At 41.3% G+C, this 22,340-nt stretch overlaps 1 protein-coding gene across 10 annotated transcripts in view; it reads left to right on the top strand.

Moving 5' to 3' along the window:
- KANSL1 (KAT8 regulatory NSL complex subunit 1) overlaps positions 1–22,340 on the top strand; it is a 178,136-nt gene that overhangs the window by 20,550 nt on the left and 135,246 nt on the right. For 2 of the 10 annotated variants that reach the window (XM_081576461.1, XM_081576456.1), the window contains exon 1: positions 6,326–6,922. The exons of 6 other annotated variants lie outside the window; for them this stretch is intronic. The gene's annotated coding sequence lies outside the window, so the exon portion shown is untranslated. Of the gene's footprint in view, positions 1–5,656; positions 5,986–6,325; positions 6,923–22,340 lie in introns of those variants that run through there. 2 more of the 10 variants (XM_081576458.1, XM_081576462.1) reach the window with 2 other exon arrangements.

Here is a 22,340-nt window from a genome sequence, read left to right as displayed (position 1 = left end):
TTATACCACAAAAGATACAGTTTCATTAGGTTATTTTATTTTTTTGGTTCTACTGGTTCAAGTTAGAGCTAGATCATTTGAGACAAATTTTGTTAGATAAATTTGTTTCTAAATTTGATTGCGAGAATTAATTTGGAGTATGGCTGAAAATACTGAATATTATGTTCTTTTTGTCTGATTCAGAAATGAAAAAGTTTGCTATTAAGAAAATTATATATGATTTCTTAGTAAATGAATGACAGAGATAAAAGAGGGACTTTAGCATTTCCTGAATTCCAGTCACATTCTCTCAGTAGTTTATGGTCTCATCTATAATTTTGTACCCACAACAGTTTTTACATTAGATGTTTTCAGGTTTCATCATCTGTATAAGGGGACTGTATTCAGGTATGCATATTTATCTATAAATGATCTAAAGCAGTGCTTCTCCTAAAATACCCTCAAGGTCTGGGGTTGTCCAGAGCAGCTTGTCACAAAAAGGGCATTTCTCTGAAGGACTCATTCTCTATCTCAAAAAAATGAGAATTTCACTCTAAATATATTTGTGTTTATTTTAACAAGAGTATATCTGATTTTACTACAGCCTTTGATTAAATCACCACTCCAGCAATGTGTCTCCTGCCTATTGAGTGGCTTCAGTTACTTCCTAGTCCATAGCTGTATGCTCCGCACTGTCCCTGAGAACCCAGTTCAGGCATCCAGGAATCAGTGAATTAAAAAGTAATGTTTCTTTCCAAGAATGATATGCCTCTCAATTGGAGGGAACAGGTGTGGTGTGCTGTTTCCGTAATCCCTAGGTTTGCTGCGCCAGCAGACCAGGACTCCAGAAGTTGCATCTAACTTTAGACTCAGCAACTCACTTAAAAAAACTTTTTTTTAAAATGCCTTTTGCCTTCTACACATGTTGCCCCCTTTTCTCTTTGAATATTTTTTTTTCTCCTTCTGACTTTGTATCAGGCCCTCCACAACTTGGCTGCTCACAGCTGCCCTGGAGTTTTGCATGTTAACCTTTATGAATCATTTGGAAAAGAAGCCAGGCAATCTTTTGGTAACTTTGGGGCATGTTCTAACATTTATTATGTGATACAATGTGTAGGTTCTAGGCAGATTGCTTCATTTGATGTTGCCTCATGTGCAAAATTAGTATATTAAAATACTCCTTTTGTTATGTTTGGTCAACAAACTTCTTTGGTTAATTCTTTGAGAATTTAAGAATGTTCTCTACTGAAGTTCAAATAATTAGAATTAACTATAATTTACCTAACCAGTTTATTTAATCAGTAATTTTTTTATTTGTTTAATTTAACTCCTTGAGAAACTTGATTAAAATATTCTTGTAAAGTTCTGGTTAGACTGCATATATTGGAAATTGATGTTTGTGTAGCTACTTTGAAATCTGATACTGCGGAGGAGAAAACCATCTATCTTTGATGTTAAGTCTTAACATAGCTGATGGCCTTGGGAGAACATGACTTGTTTCTTTAAGTGATACAGTTGCATACATTTGCATTTTAGTACTGTCTTCCTCAATATCCCCCAGTAAATTATTTCCTGATTTAGGAGTGCATTCAGGGTTAACCTGTAACTTTAGTTACTGTTCTCATTCCATGGACTGTTCCCAAATCCATGGACTGTAGCCTGGTGGGCTCCTCCATCCATGGAATTTTCCAGGCAAGAATACCAGTCGGTTGCCATTTCTTTCTCCAGGGGATCTTCCTGACCCAGGGATCAAACCTGCATCTCCCACGCTGTAGGCAGACTCTTTACTGTCTGAGCCACCAGGGAAGGCACTGTTTTCATTACTAATGGTTAAATCATGAGGCTGCCTATGATTAGGATTTGTTCTCAATGAGTTATTGGATCACTTCTGTGGTAAGATGCTTCCCTGGTGGCTCAGAGGTTAAAGCGTCTGCCTGCAATGCGGGAGACCTGGGTTCGATCCCTGGGTTGGGAAGATCCCCTGGAGAAGGAAATGGCAATCCACTCCAGTATTCTTGCCTGGAAAATCCCATGGACAGAGGAGCCTGGTGGGCTGCAGTCCACGGGGTCGCAAAGAGTCGGACACGACTGAGCGACTTCACTTTCACTTTGTGGTAAGATGGTAAGATGATATCTTTGTGTAAATTCCAGAGTTTATGTCTTTAGTATGAGGAAGAAAATTATCTTGTTTTTAGATGGGATTGAAAGTAAGGAATACCATGCATTCTTATAATACTTGGTCACTGACAGGTTTTTCAAATGCCTTAAATTGCTTAATCTTACTGCAAAATTTGTTGCTATTGGGCTGAGTACATAAGAGTATATGATATTCTGGATTAGCTGAGACCTTCATTTAATGAAAACAGTCTCTGAGCTCTATAGTCATTGTAATCAATGTGAGGATTTTCTCTTACTTACCTTTGGCCAAATCTTGATACTTGTCAAACTGAATTCGTAGTATTGTTCAGGTTTACCTGCATCATGTTTGCACTTCTTATTTGCCAGTTGGTGAGTAGCATGTTTCCGGTGGGAAGCTGTAATTCTGGAACGCAGGTGATGTGGTGGGGAAAGTGAAAATTGGAGACTGACACACGGATTCCAGTCTGTGTTCCAGCTTTGGCTTTGGGCAGTCTCCCTGCTGTTTTTTTCTTGGCTTTCTGATAATAAAATCTGGAGGTTGAACTAGATGGTCTTTCATATTCTTTCTGATATCCAAAATTCTTTAAATTTCCCAGAAATTTAAACTGAACCAGAACGGTTCAGTTTATCCTGGCTTTCTACTTAATATTTAGCTTGCTGAATATTAACATGAGAGCATGCACCAATTTCAGTTGAAAGATCTTTCTTTCATGATATAATTTTAATATTTTAAATAGTCTGATATGTTCATTTCTTTGATATCCGGACTAGGTTCCTAGGATGCAATAGCAAATAACAGAAATGGGGGCGTCCCTGTTCTTTTGAAACTAGATGGTTTAGGCTTTAGGACTTTCTCCTGAATTATTTTAATAATTGCTTTTTTTAAGTACAGAACAAAATAATCCCTTGAGATTAGTTTTCCATTTGAAATACTGAATTTTAAAAAAATTTATTTTAATTTTGGCTATGCTGGGTCTTCGTTGCTTTGCGTGGGCCTTCTCTAACTGTGGCAAGTGGGGGATACTCTTCAATGTGGTGCGTGGGCTTCTTGTTGCAGTGGCTTCTCTTTTTGCGGTGCACAGGCTCTAGGGCACTTGGGCTTAGTTGCTTGACGACATATGAAATTTCCGCAAAGCAGGGATTGAACATGTGTCCCCTGTATTGGCAGGTGGATTCTTAACCACCGGACCACCAGGGAAGTCTGGGAATTCCTTTATTACTGTTTTCTGGAAGGGAAGATAAGTTAGAGGTGGATTGAAGGAGAGGAATGAACAAGGATTGGTGGTGAGGAGGGATGGTCCTGTTTTACACGGCAGAAATAACACATAGATAAAGAATGGATGGGTAAAGAGTTGTATATAAGAGGGAGTTATGTAAAATATAAGTAAAGTATTATAATACAGATACTCTAAAATATGAGAAAGTTATAATTATGTTTTTGACTTTAGGGATAGACAACCTATTGCAAATTGGTGTAATATATGTTTGTTGTTACATTGGTCTCATGTAGCTGGAAGTCCAGAAGTCTTGCAGATGTCAGGATTGTTCAATATAATCATTTAATGCTGTCACCAAGAACCAGGGTTCTAGCCAACTCTCCATTCTGCGCTCTTTGATGTTGGTGGCGTCTTCAGACTTGATGTAAGGTGACTGGAGTGGTATGAAGTGGCATGTTCAGCATTACCTGAAGAGGGGCTGTTTCTTCCTCATCTTATTTTAGGATGGAAGAAGCTTTCTTACAATTCTGTATTCCAGTGGGCTTCCACTCATGTCCCATTGATCAGGATTACATTTCTTGCCCATTTCCAACCAATCTCTGGCAAAGAGAAAGGGTTAAAACTAATTTCACTGAGATAGAGTGGATATTGGAGGAAGCCAACCACAATGAGTATTTCAAGAATGATTTGGAAAATGAATAGTATATGTGTGTGTTTAATCAGTCTTGACACCCATTGTGTTTTGGGGGGAAATTTTAAGAAAATATATTTCTCTAAGATTTTTGTGTCTGTAGTGGCTCACCTTTGAATTTCCCTATTTGTAAAAATTGGTGTCTGAGCAGAAAGACATCTGATTTGAGATAATGTAAAACAAACTCACTGACTTAGGTGCCATAAACACTTAAACAGGCTCACTCTTGGGCTAAGCAATGAGAGAAGGGGAAAGTGGGAATTTATTTTTACCCAAAATGCATGTTTAAAAATTAGCATTTCCACTTTTTTCTTAATCATTGAAAAGAATGTATTTTATAAGCTTGGTTATTTGGAGGCCTAATTAAATCTGATACTTGAGTTTTTAGAATCAAAGCAACAGTAAAATGATTTTGTGGTGGGTATCTTTGAACATAATATTTAAGTATACACTGCAGAGGGCTATGCCTTATTTGGTGTTTTTCATTTCTGCTCATTTAGATTTCAGAATCCTCAGATTAGGGCTCTAGTTCGCCATCTGTTGGTTTTAGAATTGTGTTTAACACCTTTTGCTGTATTTTGTGGAATTATTATGTATGCAGAGATACGTGTTTATACATTTAAAAAAAAATTAATCCACCTCTCCACCCCCCTGGGATTGTAAATTAAAAAGTCAAGACTAGGATCTCTTTCAGAGGTATATACAGATTTGTATACATTAAAAAAATTCTTTGTATAATTTGACCCTGCAACTTTCTTTTGGTATTTAAGAACCATGACCATGATTGAGAGTGTGATTTTAAGGGTACAAATGGGAACTCATGGAAGTTTAGGTGTAAATGTGTAGGAGCTGGTGTTGGAGTGTAACTTTGTGGGAGGATAAACTATCAGGCTGTTTTTTGACTAACAGAAGTGACACATACCACCGGATATTGGTTCTGGTAAGCCACAAAACAGTACTGAGCATTTCTCATCTTCCTTTTTGGTTGTAGAGCATACCTTTCTCATCTGCTGCATTTGACGATTTAATTGTTGGAAACATTTTTGTTGTTGTTGTTATGTCATTTAAAGTAATATTTTGATGAATACCAGAGTTCCTTTTTTAAGTCTCTAAGTACTGGATTCATCTTTTGGCAACTTTTTCTTTAGTTTTAAAGGGTAGTGGCTTATAGTTTGTGTAAATGTGACACTTCGCATTGTATTCCTACATTTTTTTAATCTAGAAAAAGTTCCGTTATTTTAAGGCCCTATTTTGGAAAAGGACTAAAATACCATACTGACAGACTGGTCATGAGAAATGATAAAGTGCCACCACTTTAAACCAAGTGGAAGTTTGCTTTTTGTTCTGAGATTTGGGTTTCTCTATGGAGTTCTTTGTTAAACTTGTAGCATAGCACTGAACTTCCTTTTGGTGGAGACAGGAAGCATAAATACTCATTGTGTAATGCCATTTGCCTGCTTTGGCGGATCTGCCAAGCCGTGACACCGAAAACCAGACGCGTGCTTCTTAGCGAAAACTACAGTTCCCAGCGGGCCCGGCGCTGGTGGGCCATCACTTCCCCTTCTCGCTCCGGGCTGGCCCTTCCCGGGCTGGTCCGACGCGGGCTCCGCTCGCGCCTGCGCAATGAGAACGTGCGCTTTTTTTTTTTTTTAACCCCGGCGGCTGCGGAGCGCGGCGCCCGGGCTACTGCCCAGGCGTGCTGCAGTGTAGGGAGGCAGGCTGCTAGGACAAAGGGCGGCGGGAAGCGCTTCACCGGTCAGGGAGCTCCCCACCCGACTCAGCGCACGTTTAGCCCTGGAATAGTGTGGTGCCCAAGACATAAGCCTATTTACTACCCAGTACAAACAGTTCCTGGCTCACGTCCTCTTGCTCTGTCGCGTCAGCCTTCCTTGCCCCTCAGCCGGCGCGCGGCCCCGCCAGCCCTAGCGTGGAGGGAATGTGACGGCGTCAGTGCCTCAGGTTAGCCTCACCCCGGCCAGAGCGAAGGCCCGCTCCCGCCTGCCGCAGTGCCGCGTGCCGCGTGCCGCAGCCGCATGTCTGGGAGCGGCGGGGTCCCGGCGCCGCGGCCTCCGCAGCTGGAGGCGCAGAAACAGCGTCCGCGGCGAGGAGCCATGACTGAGGCGGCGGCGGCCGCGCCTCCTGGCGGCTCGCGGGGGCGGCGCGGCGGGCGCCCCCTGGCGGCCCGCCGGGGCGGAGCGGGCCTTCGCCGCCGCAGCCGCAGCCGGCGGAGGCGCTGCTGTCCCTCCTCCCCGTGTCCCCGGCGCTCGCCCGCTCGCTCGCTCCATTCTCCCTCCGCTTCAGATTAAAGGGGGGGAGGGAAAAGAAGCTCGGCCGCCATTTTCCCAGTGCCGCCGCCACCGCCACCACCGCTCGCCGAGCCGGCGGGAGACCCGAGCACCGTAGCGAAGCCAACTCGTCTCGCCGCGGCGGTGCGGGGGGCGGCCGGAGCGCGCTCCCCGGCCGGGAAGAGGCGTCCGGGGGCGGCGGCCGGGGTGCGGGCTCGGGCTGCAGACGGCGGCGCTTGTTTGTGCGGGGCGGGGGGGCGGCTTCACCCTTTGCCCCCGCCCGCCCGTCCTCCCGGCCGGGCTGTGGTCCCCGGCCGTGCCCAGGCCCCGCCGGAGCCGAGGAAGGCCGGAGAAAGGGCCCGAAAGAGAAGAAAAAGCGGCCGCTCCCCGCCGCCGCCGCCTTCCCCTCCCCCTCCGCCTCGCCCCCCCCCGCCCGGAAAGTCAGGGCGGCTCCGGGCGCCGGGGTGGAGGAGAGCGGCGGGCCCGGGCCGGAGCCGCCGCTGCGCGCCCCCGCCCGCCGCCGGCCCTCGGCGCCCAGGCCGGGGGCTGTTTGCAAACTGCGCCCATTTTGTGGGGCTGAATCCGCCCGGGCAACGCTCTTCCATCACGTGGTAGGTGCTGGTGCTGCTGCTCCTCTCCTCCTCCTCCTCCCGCTGCCCTTTCTCCTTCTCCTCGCTCTCCCTGTGGCTCCCATTTCTCCCTCTCTTTGTTAGTTGTAACTGGAAAGGCAGGGCAGGGCAGGAAAAATCCCCGGAACTTTAAATGGCCTCTCCGGGCTTCCCCGCTGCGGGTCCGGGGCTGGGAGTCGCCCCAAGGGCGGGGGTGTGCGGGGGCCCTTCCCCACCAGCTGCCGCCTCGTTCGCCAGCTTTTCCTTTGGCGTTCTATTTAAAAATGCGGCCTTAAGAACACGATTTATTCCAGTTAAAAAAAAAAAAACACCAAAAAACCCCAAACAAACTCTCGCTCTCGCCTTGAACTTCTCTTGACTGCAAAAGGCCTTTCTCGGTTCGAAACACACATCTTGCGCGTTTCACGGTGTGTATCACAACTCTGATTGTTTAGTGAGATGGTTATTTGTTTCATTTATTTGTTATTTTGTTGCCTGTAAATTGAGGTCACTTACGTTTTCCGATGTAGACTCCTTCAGGCGGACGTGTTTTTTTTTTTTTTTTTAACTAAAGAGGAAGAGACAGTTACTTGCTTTTAAGTGAGTATGGGGGGCCTGTTTTCCGGCTGACGGTCTTTTGATTCTCAGCAAATAGTTTGATTGTTTTCCACAGGATAACCAGCCCTACCCGCATATTTTACTTAAAAATTCTATTGTTTTCCGTTGTCGGGATTCCAGTGTGGTTTTTTGGAGAAACACGTTACTTAACTATTGCTTATTGATTGCCTCAGGGGAGAAGGGGTGACATGATGGCGCCACTTTAAATTGCTCTCTTTCCTCCTCCTCGGGTTTTTCCCCCCTTTATTCTGGAGGTCACTGGAGCAGTTTTCGTGACCTATTAATAAACTACTTGAGAGCGTTAACAACACAACTAGTCGGGCTAGAGTTTGGTTTCCTTAAGGGTCGGGAGACTCAAATCCTGAGGTCCTCAAAGTTCCGAGAAACCTTCCTAGTCCTGCCTTGCCTTCCTCACCTCCATTCACAATCCTGGTGTTGCCATCTCCTTTGTCACGTGGCTAGCAATCATTGTGTTTTTTTGTTTGTTTTGGGGTGTGTGTTTATATTTTTAAATTGTAGCCCAGAAGAACTTGCCCCCTCCCCATTAGAAAGATCAAAACGTTTTAGTTTTTTAAGTTTTACCGTCGGATAACATTTAAAATAAACGATAAAATTACATAATCTTTGCCTTGCATAATCATGATATAGTTATACATTGTTACTGAACTTCTTTTCTAAAGCACTTTCAAGTATGAAAAGTAGAACATTGGAATATGTTTTCCATCGCTAAGAATAGCCTGTAGTATTTTCCCTGCTTTTTGGGTCGTTCAAAGTAACCACTATTTACAAGGGTTTAAGTGGGTGTGTTTTCCCCTCCCCCCTTCTATAGGCTATACTTGGTTCCTTTTCCAGTGTACTATCTGACAATTTAGAAATTTTCAATTGTCTGCAGGCTTGTCATTTAAAGCTATTTTTCTTTTCTTATAACCATAGTGAACACTTTTGAGTAATTTGTTTTCTAACTAAAGATATTTCATTACATTTCTGTTGCGTTTTTGATCCCGAGTATTTTTAGTGTTAATCCTATAGATTTAGAAGAATGTTGTTCTGTTATCTGTTTCTTCATGTCAGTTTTCCTATTAGTTGGGTAAATTCCTATTGTATAAAATGCCAAATACATTCTCTGTTGTTTCTACGGAGGTTACTAACCACTTTCTCAATTAGAAAAAAAGATCTGTCGTGAGTTTAAAAACATTTCAAAAACTAAATATGAAATGTAGTGGTTCTTAAGTGTACATTGATCGGTTTCCTCTACCATGTATATTTTTTTATGGTTTTGGGCCATTTTCTTTGCTAACAGTTGCATCATGTCATGTGATACGTGCAGTGTGATGTGTAGTCCTAAAAATAAGGCAAGGTAAAAATGCTCATCCCTTGGGAATTTAAAAAATGTATTATAAATGTGAGATAACTGTCCTCAGTCATGGAATTCTGATTTCGATTTCCTTTAGGTTTATCCAACAAAGTCTGCAATTCCTTTGACCGTTAGCATATTTGATATATTTGTTAGCGATCTCATGACTTGAGGTGGTTCATTTTTTAATTTTCAAGCGTGCACCACTTGGAGGGAAACAGATGTGACAAAGAGTCTTACTGCCTATATTATGGTGAAAATGAATGGTCTCTGACGACTGCTGTATTTAAATATATATTTAAGAAGTATTTTTAATTTATGTCTGTGGACAGGTAAAAGAGTGATCAGTTAAAGTATTGAGAGAGTCTTGAGGTATGGTGGGGTTTTTGGCCCTTTCACCTTTGTGAGTCCATTTAAGTGAAGTATTTAGAAGTGTTCCCTGCATCTTTCCTGAAAGTTTTAGCATTCAGAGTTTTAGCATTTGAGTTTTGTGCTTTACAGCAGGTGAGATGTTCAATCTTTGTATGATTTTCTTCCTGCCTATACATGTTGTTTCTATGGTTAAACCTGCAGAGCACAGTTTCATTGTTGGATGACTTATCATTATCCTGTTGAGGAAAATTCTGGAAGCTAGAACATGAGTATACCTTAGTTCACTTTTGGACTTTTATGAAGGTGAGAAGAAAGGAAAACAACTCTCTTTTTTTCTTCTTCAAACACTGCCAGTACCCTTCCATTTCTAGTCATGCTACACTGTAGCCAGTGTCTGTACTTTCTCTGGATTTTATTAGTTTGACCACAGATTTTAATTGTATTTTAAAGTGAATAACAGCTGATAGATTTGTTCTGTTTGATACAAACTAACTCATGTAATCTGTAAACATGGGGCCCTTTTGGTTGATGATGCTGATTTGAGAAGTTATTTTAGTATCCAGTGGTTCTAGTTAGAGGAACTTTTCTGAGGAAAGCTTAGTTACCTTGTTGTAGTACTAGGAAAGCAATTTTTTTAATTCTGTGAAGAAACATACTAATTCATATTGCATTTTCTAAATAATCATTGAAGATCGTGTGTTTAAAGAGTAATGCTTATTCTTTGTATTTGTCAGCTTCCTTGAGAGGGGAGTTCAGTAGGAGTTATTATTTTTCTTCTTGGTGAAGTCATTAGATACAGAAATTAGGTGATTTCCTTCCTGGAGAGAGAGGAATTTTTTTTTTTTTTTTTAAATAATTGATTTTTTTTTCTTTTTTTGACCTCCAACGTCTTTCCATTGCCTTGAATTTGGAAAGGAAGGACTAGTGCAGACTGAGTATGTGGTTCATCTTCAGTTGATTGGCCCAGAGCATATCTTACTATTGAGTGGTTTTTTTGGTTTTAAAGCACCTTTTCTTTGGCGGCTTGTTCTATTTTAAGTAAGTTTCTGCCTTTTGGTTAGGTTGTTCTAGGTGTCCGGAAGCATGTTTTACCTTAGGGCCCTTTTAATTGATCACTTTATGAAAAAGTACAGGTGCAGGTGTCTCAAATAAAACGGCCCAGACACCTGGCCTTCTTACTGTGTGCAAAGAGCACTGGGATCATGTCCTTTTCCTAAAATAAGACTTTTAACTATTTCTTGGAAGTCTATATTAAGACTGGTTTTGAGGCTTCATGTTGCTTCTAAAGATGTGTGTTTAAATTGTAGTTCCCATCATAATAAATTGCATATTAGCCTCTGGGCATAGTAAAAGTTGCGTAGAAATATTCATGCCAAAATGTAGTAATTCATGACACAAAGCGAGAGTTATCAGTACTTCCCATTCCTTGAAATGTGAGATCAAAACTTAGTAATGGTTGAAACAGACAATATGAATGTAAAAGACAAACATTCCACTGTGGTGGAGGTCACCGACACTTGAAGGCCGGAGAAGAGAGAGGGGTGTCCTTGGGGGTCACTTGCATCTTGTGGAGAGCAGTGGGGGTCACAGGGAAGGGTGAGTGTGTGGACGGGGGAGGGGCGCGGTGGGTTTAGGTATCATTTGTTCCTACCTTATGGTGCGTTGCCAGTCTTTTAGGACGTAGGGTAAAATGTATAGGAGAAAATGAGCCGACAGGTTTGATCTATCAAAAAGCCTGGATTCCAGAAAGACTGAGATAGATGTGTTTTTTTGGTTTGTGTGGTAAGCTTTTGTTGTCTTTCATCAAATAAAGGTAAAGCAAAAATGGAGGGTGTGAGGAAACTGATTTCAAAGGAGATAGTGCAATTCATGTTTATGGATAAGAAACAAATTTGAGTAGTCTGAAAGAGAAACTTAAAGATTGTATATGAATATTTTAAAACATTACATCAAGAAGCCCTTCAAGGTAGACACCTTTTAGATTCTTGTCTCCCATGGGTAGTGGTGTCTGGGAACTGACAGCTGCTTAATACATGTTAGTTACCTTCTGCAAGGCTTGCTTGTCTAAGCTTTTCAGCTAGCTCTATACAATTTTAACATTGGAAGGCCGTAGCCCCCACGGAATTACTTCACTTTGTGTTCTATTGTTGTTGACTGTTGTAAACTTGCCTTTTTTTCCCCCTTCTAGTTCTAACTTTTTAAAAATTACAATTTCTCCCCAAGCTTTTAAGAGTGAGGGAAGTATAAGGCAGAGGTAAATTCAGCGCAGTTTTATCTAAATGTTATCAAAAACTCTGGTTCTTGTTACTTGAACCAGGAATCCCAAATGAGATCTCACTCTGAATTTTAAGTACAGCAGATTCTGCCCTTGTTTGGAAAAAGTTGCTTAAGTGGCATCAAACTTAATGGAGTCCCTCACCTTTTAATTTCTCTGTAAAAAGGGAGCAGCTTAAGGTCAGATCTGGTTAAATTCAGTTGGAGGGGAAGTGTTCAGGAATAAAAAAGATGAATCACAATTTTGTTGTTAGAGTATTAAATGAAAAATTGCTAAAAACTGATATCTAGGCTTTCATTTGCTATTTGGCCTTTGTGACTGCTTATTAGCACCTCCACTGGAGGGTATGAAGGGTTAGAGGTGAAAAGCTAATTAGTTCAGCTTCTGCTTTTTGGTAGCATAGAGGCTTTGTAGAAATACTGGTCTGATAAGTTGAACTGTCAGGAAAGTTTCATTAAACTGTTCATATGTTACCATGGAGCACTGAGGATGTTTGAAGAGCTTACCATATTTCAAAAGATACTGGATTGCTGTTTTTCAGGGTTTGTGTGTGTGTGTGTGTGTTTCAGTTAATCTTTAATTCAGTATTCTGAAGGGATAGGGTCGATTTCAGTGAGATCTCTGGAGTTGGGTCAGGGACCTTCGCCTCACCCCAACACCCTAAGAAGAACATATTTGCTTTTGAATTGCTTGGACCCTTCGAGAAATCTTCGATTTTAGTTTTGTTCAGAAACACTTGTATTATTAGAGTTGTTAGAGATGAGATAAAAGTCCATTTTTCCTTCTTTGCCTTTTGTGAGGTAGACTGATAGGAAATGAATTCAGTGATAAGTAAACACAAATGTGATCTTACCTGTTTTGTAGCTTGGTCTTTTTTTTTTCCCCACTTAGTTATATATTAGAGATTTTTCACGTCAACAAAGTTTTTTTTAATAGCTTCATAATATTCTATGGTATCTTAAGTTTGCTCTTTTTTTTTTTGTATTACAATTCTTCAGTAAAAGAATTGTGCATATATTCTTAGGTATCTGAGAATATTTCTGTTGAATAGGTTCCTAGAAGTGCAGTTACTGGGTAAAAGTTTGAGTAGTTGCATTTAAAATTTTGATAATGCCTTCAAAAGGCTTACATAGCCAAATTTAATAGTTTAAAAGTATACTTTAAAAGTTTGTCAGTCTGAGTGCATGTGCTTGGCAATGTAAATGACCAGAACTTGAGGTAGACAAAGTCTGTCCTAGATTCAGTTGGTTCCTGCTTCCCGTTAGATTTTCAGTTTATTATCAGACATCCCCATTAAGTTCATAATGGATCTCCATCTGATGCATTCACTGTAGAATACGCAGGTTAACTAACATATATATTGGTCCACTGTCTGTCAGGCATAGTGCTACCTGTAAGGGTTAGAAATAAAACAAGCCATTAAGTTAAAATTGCTCAGTCATGTCTGACTCTTTGTGACCCCATGGACTTATGTAGTCCATGGAATTACTGGAGTGGGTAGCCTTTCTCCTCTCCAGGGGATCTTCCCAACCCAGGGATCAAACCCAGGTCTCCTGCGTTGCAGGCGGATTCTTTACCAGCTGAGCCACACTGGAAGCCCAAGAAGACTGGAGTGGGTAGCCTATCCCTTCTCCAGCACATCTTCCCAACTCAGGAATCAAATCAGGGTCTCCTGCATGGCAGGCGGATTCAAGGAAAAGGAAACAAGCCATAAGTTTCCTTTTAAGAAATATACAGTCAGTGGGGGTGACAAAATTGGGTGTTTATTTTACATTATGACCAGGATGTCATGCGACTGCTTATTAGATCCTAGAGAGGAAGAGACCCTTAACTCTACCTGGAATGAGTGGGAAATACTTTAAAGAGCATGTGATCTTGAGCTAAAATTTGAGAAGCAAAGGTGCAAGGGCATGGAAGAACCTGGAAGTGTAAATAAATAAGATTGCAGTGGCTAGACTGGGGACAGGTGGAAAATGAGGCTTAGTGTAAAAGGGAGCAGATAAATGCTGTGTGGGAGTTTGGGTTCATCCTTACCATAGCCTCATGGAAAGATTTTAAGCAGGAGCACAGCATGGTTGAATTTATGTTCCCTCTCTTTTTTTCCCCTCTTTTCTCCTCTTCTAGTAATCATTTTGGTAGTGGACACTAGGTTGAAGGCTTGCTGAGACAGGAAGAAGGAACAGTTGGGAGATTATTGCTGTTCTGGGTTAGGGTAAGGCCTAAGAGATTCTGAACTAAGGCAGTGGTATTAAGGATGGAGTGACTGGCTATCATTCTGTCTATTGAACCCTCCCTGTTTAACCTTGGTGTTTAGTCAGAATATCATCTCTTTCTGGAAGCCTCCCCTGATCCCTTCAGGCAAAACAGTGCTTTGTCATCTAGGTTTACCTTCACACCTCATTTCTGTCTTGTCTTTGGCATTGATGACACTGCTATGGTTCTTAGTGTCTCCAGCATTAGAGTATACTGTAGTCTGTTATTCCTGTCTGATATTAGTGTATGTTTAAGTTAGATATCTATAGTAGATTGTAAACCAGAGATTGGGATCAGGATTCATTCACATAGGGAATGTTGAAGGGCCGGAAGGTTTTGAACTTGGTATTGGGGGCAGAGGTGTTGGAAGTAGCTGTATGGGAGATGCTAAAAGTGGAAGTGTTAGCCACTCAGTGGTGTCCGACTCTTTGCAACCCATGGACTGTAGCCCTCCAGACTCCTCTGTCCATGGAATTCTCCAGGCAAGAATACTGGAGTGGGTAGCCGTTCCCTTCTCCAGGGGATTTTTCTGACCCAGGGATTGCACCCAGGTCTCTGGCATTGCAGGTAGATTCTTTACCGTCTGAGCCACCAGGGAAGCCCAATGCAGGACCCTTCCTATCCTTTCAGGTTTCAAGTTAAGATGTTTTCCCCCCTGGGAAGCCTTCTGTGACCCCCGCACCCACTCTCAGCCTGTATGTTGTTGTTCAGTCCTCCAGTCGTGTCTGACTCTTTGTGACCCCATGGACTACAGCATGCCAGGCCTCCCTGTCCTTCACCATCTCCTGAAGTTTGCCACTTGTTCATGTCCATTGCATCAGTGATGCTGTCCAGCCATCTCATCCTCTGCCCTCAATCTTTCCCAGCATCAGGGACTTTTCTAATGAGTTGGCTGTTCACTTCAGGTGACCATAATACTGGAGCTTCAGCATCAGTCCTTCCAATGAGTATTCAGGGTTGGTTTCCCTTAAGATTGACTGGTTTGATCTTCTTGTAGTCCAAGGGACTCTCAGGAGTCTCCTCCAGCATCACATTTTGAAGGCATCAATTATTTGGTGCTCTGCCTTCTTTACGGTCCAGCTCTCACAACTGTGTGAGGGTCCCCCTAGGATTCCCTGATCACAGTGAGTGTCTTTACTGGTTCATGTCATCCTCATAGACACTTGGTGTGGAGCTTTGAATGCTGTAGGCATTTTAATAAAATGTTTTTTGGATTTCTCATTGACTTTCCTCTAAAGACTAAAATTTAAAATCCTTGTGTCTAGCAGTTAAGTCCCTTCCAGTTTAAAGTTAGCCTTATGTATAGTGATAATACACGGGGCTTCCCTGGTGGCTCAGTCGGTAAAGACTCTGCCTGTAATGCAGGAGACCTGAGTTCAATTCCTGCGTCGGGAATATCCCCTGGAGGAGGGCATGGCAATCCACTGCAGTATTCTTGCCTGGAGAATCCCATGGACAGAGGAGCCTGGCAGGCTACAGTTCGTGGGGTTGTTAAGAGGAGGACATGACTTAGCAACTAAACCAATGCAACATTGTAATTCAACTATACTTCAATAAAAAAGAAACTAAAAAAGCATGGGTCTTCCCTGGTAGCTCAGAGGGTAAAGAATCTGTCTGTAGTGCAGGAGATGTTTGATTCTTGGGTGGGGAAGATCCGCTGGAGAAGGGATAGGCTACCCACTCGGGTATTCTTGGGCTTCCCTGGTGACTGAGCTGGTAAAGAATCCACCTGCAGTGCGAGAGACCTGGGTTTGATCCCTGTGTTGGGAAGATCCCCTGGAGAAGGGAACGGCTACCCTCCCAGTATTCTGGTCTAGAGAATTCCATGAACTGTATGTATAGTCATGGGGTTGCAAAGAGTCAGACACAGCTGAGTGACCTTCACTTTTCACTTACAGATTTCGATTGGAATCCTGCTTCCGTAGCTGCTTAGTAGTGGTGTGGTCTTGGGCATGCTACGTCTGAGCACATACTCATCTTATACTGTTACTGTGATAATTAAATGAGGATGCATATGTAAAACACTTAGCACAGTGACTGACACCGTAAAAGGTCAGTTAATGTTAGTGAACAGCAGTCATAATAACAATCTATTCTCCAGCCAGAGCTGTGATTCCCTGAGTAATAATAAAACTTAAGAAACCCTGCCCTGTTGGCATCGAAAAGTGCTAGGAACTGGGATGGTGAGGTCCACCTTATTTCTTTGTTTTATGAAAAAAAATTTGCCTCCCACTCCCTCTTGTATTCTGTAACAAATCTACATTTGTAAAAGAAAAACTTTCCAATGTGTTCCGTAATGTAACTTTTGGTACTTGATCGCAAAGCTGCTTTTTCCCTCTCTTTCTCAAGAAGCTGTGCATGTACCAACCACCTGGTTCATTCAAGTTGTTCTGTGGACCATCTCCCAGATCCTACCCTATTATTTCAATTGTGTCAGTTTCTTGATTGGTTTTTCCTCATCTTTCTCTGCTTACCAGAATCTTATGCTTGAAAAGCCCAGCTCTGGGTCTTCTTTGACTACTGTAAGCCTGTCAGTAAGTGCTCACAGTGCTTACTATGTCCCAGGTACTCTATCTCAGTAACGTTGATGTGCATGCAAAGAAAGATATTAAGGGACTTTGCCAGTCTTGAAATAGAGTTAACAAGTTGACAGCTAGGGGAACATTCAGATAATTTTAATTGAGTGGTGACTTTAAGTGCACTTGTACAATTTAAGCAAGAAGAAGTTCTGTGAGTCTGAATAGTCTGGAAAAGTTTTTGTGGAGATGTTATGTATTGACGTATTAAGTTTGGGGCTTAAAGGGTAAAAGGGCCTTCAGTTAGAGGCAACAGCATAGGCAAAAATGATGAGTTGAATCGGGGGCGGTTTCTAGGTCCATGCCAATTGATGCACTTGTTTCGATGTTAAATTTCACCTTGGAGAATTTGGACTCGTGAGAAATGTACTAGGAGCTATTCCGGAGTAGAGAAGTGAAGTGATAAAAAGGTACGGAATGGATTAGACGAGGGAGCCCCTACCTCCGGGCTGTGCTCCTGCCAGATCAGTGGCAGCCTTAGATCACAAATAAAAGTGCGCAGTAAGTGTAATGTGTTTGAATCATATTGAAGCCATCCCCTGCCCCCACGCCTGGTCCGTGGAAAAATTGTCTTCCTCAAAATCAGTTCTTGTTGACCAATAGGTTGGGGACTGCTGGATTAGAGGACTGAGACTTCAGTCAGGAAGTTGTTAAGATCATTTAGGTGTGAGCTGATGCACCCGGGCTGAGTTTGGATTGGTACTGTTAGGAATGGAGAGGATACCAAACCTAAATGGTTCCCCCTCCCTCTGAACCTGAACAGCTTTATGAGAAATAAATGGGAGGATTTTATTTTAAAGAAGCTGAAATTATGAAGGAAATGACAGCCTTCTATTTTCTTAAGAGCTTTCCTATTCGTGTCACTTACTTGGCTCTTCTGCAGACTTCAGGCGCTTCCGAAGCCTGGAGGAGACTTTGACAATTCTGCTGTGGTGACCGCCTTAGTTGTAAGTTCTTGTTGTATCCTGTCTAGATTATTGCAATAGCTTCTTCACTGGCCTTTGACTTTTTACTTCTTTTAATCCATCCTATACAACTGGTCTCTGAAGCACAGTTCTCATGTGTCACTCCACATATGAAAAACCTTTAATGACTTTCTGCTGCCTTTAAGTCTAAGTAAAAACTGGCTTTTGAAGGTTGTCCATTAATGATCTGGCTTCAGACTGCCTTTTCACCTTTTCCTATAGTGTTTCCTCTTGCTAAAATATGCTTTATAATTCAAACAAGTTGATCATTTCTTCTAACCTCCAGCATGTCTGCTTTTCCCATACCTTTTCCTCTCACTGGAATGCCCCATTACCTTCTTTGCCTCAGCCTTTTACATAATGAAATTTTAGCTAATTTTCAAGTTTCAGCTTAAATTTTGATAACTTCACACACCCTTCTCTAACTATCCTTCCTGTCTTTTATCCCTTTGTACAGAGTAATGAGGTAATGGTGGAACGAGGTTAGTAGAAGCCACGTTATGGGCAGGTTTTTCTTCCCCTTCTCATTTTTGCTTCTGTTTTCAGTATAAGTGTGGTTGTTGGCCACCCAAATGCCCAGACCCTTCCCTTTGGGCCTTGGCAGCTAATCAACATTTTTGCAAGGTGGATGCTGCCAATTTATTCTTGTGTAACCGGAGTCCTGTCTTGGGAATTTACAAGGGAGTAAGGTGTGGCTTTCGTTTGTAGGTGTGGAGTTAGTTTGTGACTTGCACTATTTGAAGCAGCCAGATATGTATGCTTTCTGGGAATTTATGTTTAGAAATATATATGTATGTGTATACATCTGTAGATACAGAATCTATCTCTAGAGAGTGGCTCTCAATTGGGGGGTGTGATTTTGCCCCCTTGGGGACATTTGGCGTGTCTGGGGGCATTTTTGGTTGTCATAATTTCTAGGAGGGTGCAGCTGGCATCTAGGCCAGGGATGCTGCTAGACCACCTGCAAAGGCACAGGAGAGACCCCATTCCCCACAGCAAGAAATTACTGGGCACAAGTCAGTAGTGCTGAGATTGAGAAACTGTCCTAGGGGTATACTCTGGCTTCCAAAGTGTTACTTGTGTGAGGTGGAAGTTTGTTCTTGAATCTCTATTGCTGTTTATAATAAGAAAATCATATATACAGGAAGTGGCCTTAGAGGTCGTGTATTTGAACTTTAACTTATATTCCTCAGAACAGTATTCTGCACAATTTGGGAAAAGATGTTTATTTGTTACAGGTGTGAATATTTGAGCAGCAGTCAGTATAATGAAGTGCATTGTGAATCTCATCAGAGAAGTTTTTCCTGTGTTTGCCTGCTGAACCCATTTGACATATTCCAGTCCCCAAAATGCTTCCTTGGGACTGGAATGGAACTGTTATTAGCTAGCTCAAATTTTCATAGCCTTTTAAAGGACCTTGATAAGATAGCCCTTCTTTTGTCTCTTAAGCTTAGTGCTGAATCATAACTTATGTTGGTGGCTGCAGGTGCATTAGGTCCATCTTTTTTTTTTTTGGTCAGATTGTGGTTTATTGGATGAACTAAAAGTTGGAATATTTTAGGTTTCTTTATTCTGAATGTACAATGTAACTTTACTATCTGTCCACACCAGTGAATTGGAAATTAAAATCGCAGCCAGAAACCTACCACTTAGCTTGTAATGAGGATTAATAAGTTACTTACAGCTTTTAATGCTTTGTATTCTTTGGAGAAGGGTAATTTATCAAAAGCTGTTGTGCTGTTTTTGTAACACTCCTTAAATTTGACAGTTTCTCTCTGCTCTAAATTGTTGAGTCACTACAACGTTTTTGGGATTTAAGTGGGATGGGAATTGTTCCAATCAACATTTTGCTCATTATGTTAAATTTAAGAACATTTTTGTGATATTTTGCCTTATTCACATTTTTTGACTCTTTAAGAATTTACATTACTTTTGCCTTCTTCCCTTGTATTATACAAGCAATTTGTGTTTATGGTGGAGACATTACATAAGCCAGAAAATAAAAAAACAAAAGAATCTTATCACCTACTTTTTAAAACTGAAATGAGGTCATAGTGTATATTTTTATTTTTTAACACCTTTTTTTCTACTTCACAGTTTTTTGTTTTGTAATATTTGCATTTTCTCCATAGGTTGTTATAATAGTGCAAATAATGGGCTCTTGTGTCAGGCACTCGGTTAAGTAATTGAAAGTATTTTATGTAATCATTTCTGCAGCCTTCTGAGGTCAGCTCTGTTATTTGCAGATGAAGAAGTTGAGGGAACAAAATAGTTAAATGATTTAAATATGGGTGGAGCCAGATGTGAGCCTGGGCCTGCTCCTGTTACCTGTGAATGGGGGTGTGGGTGGGGGTGGGGTGGGGAGTGATAGTGCATTTCGGCACAGCATTTCAAGTCAATGAAGGGAGGCGGGTGTAGAGTCCAGTATATATACATATTTTTAGCAGTTTTGATATAGAAAGATAAAGATTTAGGAGTTAGGAATGGAGTTTCTTCTGAAGATGTCACTTTTCCCCTTCCCTGTTTATTGAGACAAATTGTTTAGTAACTACTCTTTTCATTGCACTCCATGGGGATTTTGAGACCGAGGAGGAAGTGAGCAAAATACATTTGCCTTTGAGGCGTATATGATTAATGTCAAGTTCTCAGATGTGCTTTCAGAGGGTCAGAAAAATCTTGAAAGAGGTGGAATTTGAGTCAGCAGATTTTTATTTAAGTTGCAAATTTTAAAGAACTAAATAGTTCTGAAATAACTTGGGAATGTTGATTGCACAAGTACCTTCTGTGGTGTGATGTTAATTACAACCCACTTTTTATGTGTGCTGGGTGAGTATGGGTTTTCCATACGTTTTGTGGAAGCTGTGTAACGTCTGTGTCCTTGCTCGGGTCCCAGAGGGAGGCTGCTTCCTGCCATTGCTGAGACAGACTGTAGTGTTTTTGGGCAGTAGGCTCCATCTACTCCTCTCACTCATTGTATTAATCATCTGACAGTGATAATGTGCCTCCTTGCACAGATATTGCTAAGTTGCTTCAGTCATGTCCAACTCTTTGCACCCTTATGGACTGTAGCCTACCAGCTCCTGTGTCCATGGGATTCTCCAGGCAAGAGTATTGGAGTGGGTTGCCATTTGCATGGCTAGTACCAACTGTATATTGTTATCAGTTCGCGAAAGAGGATGTTGAGTTGATTGGAAAGATCAGATAGTGGTTTTTGTTTATGGTAGAAAATGCTTTTCCCATTATAAAATTGACAAGATATTTTGAATAAAGAGCTTATTATGTTGGTTCATCTGTCAATTGAACCAATGTAATAATACAGCTATTTTTTAAATTTAAAATCAAAATTAGGAAAAGTGGACATAGAACAGTTAGTTACACAGAATGCTGTATGCCAGCAAGTCCATACGGGTAAAACTCTAATCCTCAGAAGGTCTAGTTTAATGAATATAGGATGTTTGTTAAAGGCATTGTAAGCTTAGATTGAGAATATTTTGGCAATTACATAGAGCGGTAGACATGTTTGACCTGTAAGTGTATTGGTAGCTCAGACAGTGAAGAATCTGCCTGCAGTACAGGAGACTGAGGTTCGATCCCTGGTTTGGGAAGATCCCCTAGAGAAGGGAATGGCAATCCACTTCAGTATTCTTGCCTGGAGAATCCCATGGATAGAGGGGCCTGGTGGGCTACAGTCCATGAATATCAAAGAGTTGGACACGACTGAATGACTAACACTATTCTGTCATTTACTTAAATATTTTGATATTAATGATTTGAGTTGTCATACTGTAAAGAGTCAGTGTAGTACTACACGGCTTACCATCCTGTTTTGATTTTTATCTAAAGATAAAATGTTTGACCAAACTGGTAGTTGTCCTCATTTTTTTGAGGGAGGAGGAGGTTGCTTTTAGTTCAGTGATGCACAAACTTTTTGTTCTCAAGGCCCCTTTTCACTTTTAAAAATGTCGAAAACCACAAAGAACTTTGGTGGGTTATTATCAGTACTTGATTAGAAACTTCGAGAAATTTAAAGAATAATTATTTACTGGGACTTCCTGGCGATCCAGTGATTAGGACTCTGCTTTCACTGCCTAGGGCACGGGTTCAATCCCTGGTGGGGGGACTGTGATCCTACAAGCTGGGCAGTGTGGCCACAAATTAAAGGAAAAAAAATTTAGTAATTCATTTAAAAATGATCAACCTGTTACATATTATGGATAAGAACTTATTATCAGAACAACAAAAATTAAGTGGTAATGGCATTATTTTACATTTTTGCAAATCTTTCTAATGTCTGGCTTAATAGAAAACAGCTGGGTTCTCATATCTCCTGCATTCATTCTGTTGTGATAATGTTGTTTTGAAAGTATGTGCAGAAAATCTGACCTCATACAAATGTGTAGTTTGGAAAAGAGACAAGTATTTAGTAGCCTTTTAAAGTGTACATATCCTTTGACACTGTCCAAACTTCATAAAGGTTAGCTGCACTGTGGAATCTAAAGCCGTATCAGTGAGCTTTTCATACTCTGTCAGATTAATCCATTTGGTCTGTCTTGCACTTACTTTTACCCATGCACTAGTTTCTAAGGAGCATGGGTCATTTGGTCATTAACAGAGTTAGGCAGATCTTCCAAAGGTTGACACATTTCATTATGTGGTATCCATTTCTCGTTCACTAATATCAGCAGTAGTCTGTTTAATCAGAAATGACTTTACGTATTGGGGAAATGTTCCAAGTTCATGGTGATGGATAAACATTTTCAAAATACTTATTTTTGCGTAAAAACTTGAATTTTACCACTGGCAACAAACCTCATATTGGGTTTCCGTGAAGTGACAGGTTTACTTTGTTCATTTGCAAGAAAATGTCTGCTCAGTATTCAAGTCTGTATAATCATAGTTTGTCAGTTGTTCTGCCAAGTAAAAATAGTGTTACATGGAAGAAGCTTCTAGTTCAACTTGTAACTCAGTTTTCTTAAAGCAGTAGAAGTGCTTTACGTGTACTTTCCCT

This window comes from Giraffa tippelskirchi, chromosome 3 (assembly GCF_054371585.1).
Source record: "Giraffa tippelskirchi isolate mGirTip1 chromosome 3, T2T-mGirTip1v1.2.pri, whole genome shotgun sequence".
NCBI classification, from domain to species: Eukaryota; Metazoa; Chordata; class Mammalia; order Artiodactyla; family Giraffidae; genus Giraffa; species Giraffa tippelskirchi.
Note: the sequence above shows the minus strand (reverse complement) of the source record. Positions and strands in the feature narration are given on the sequence as shown.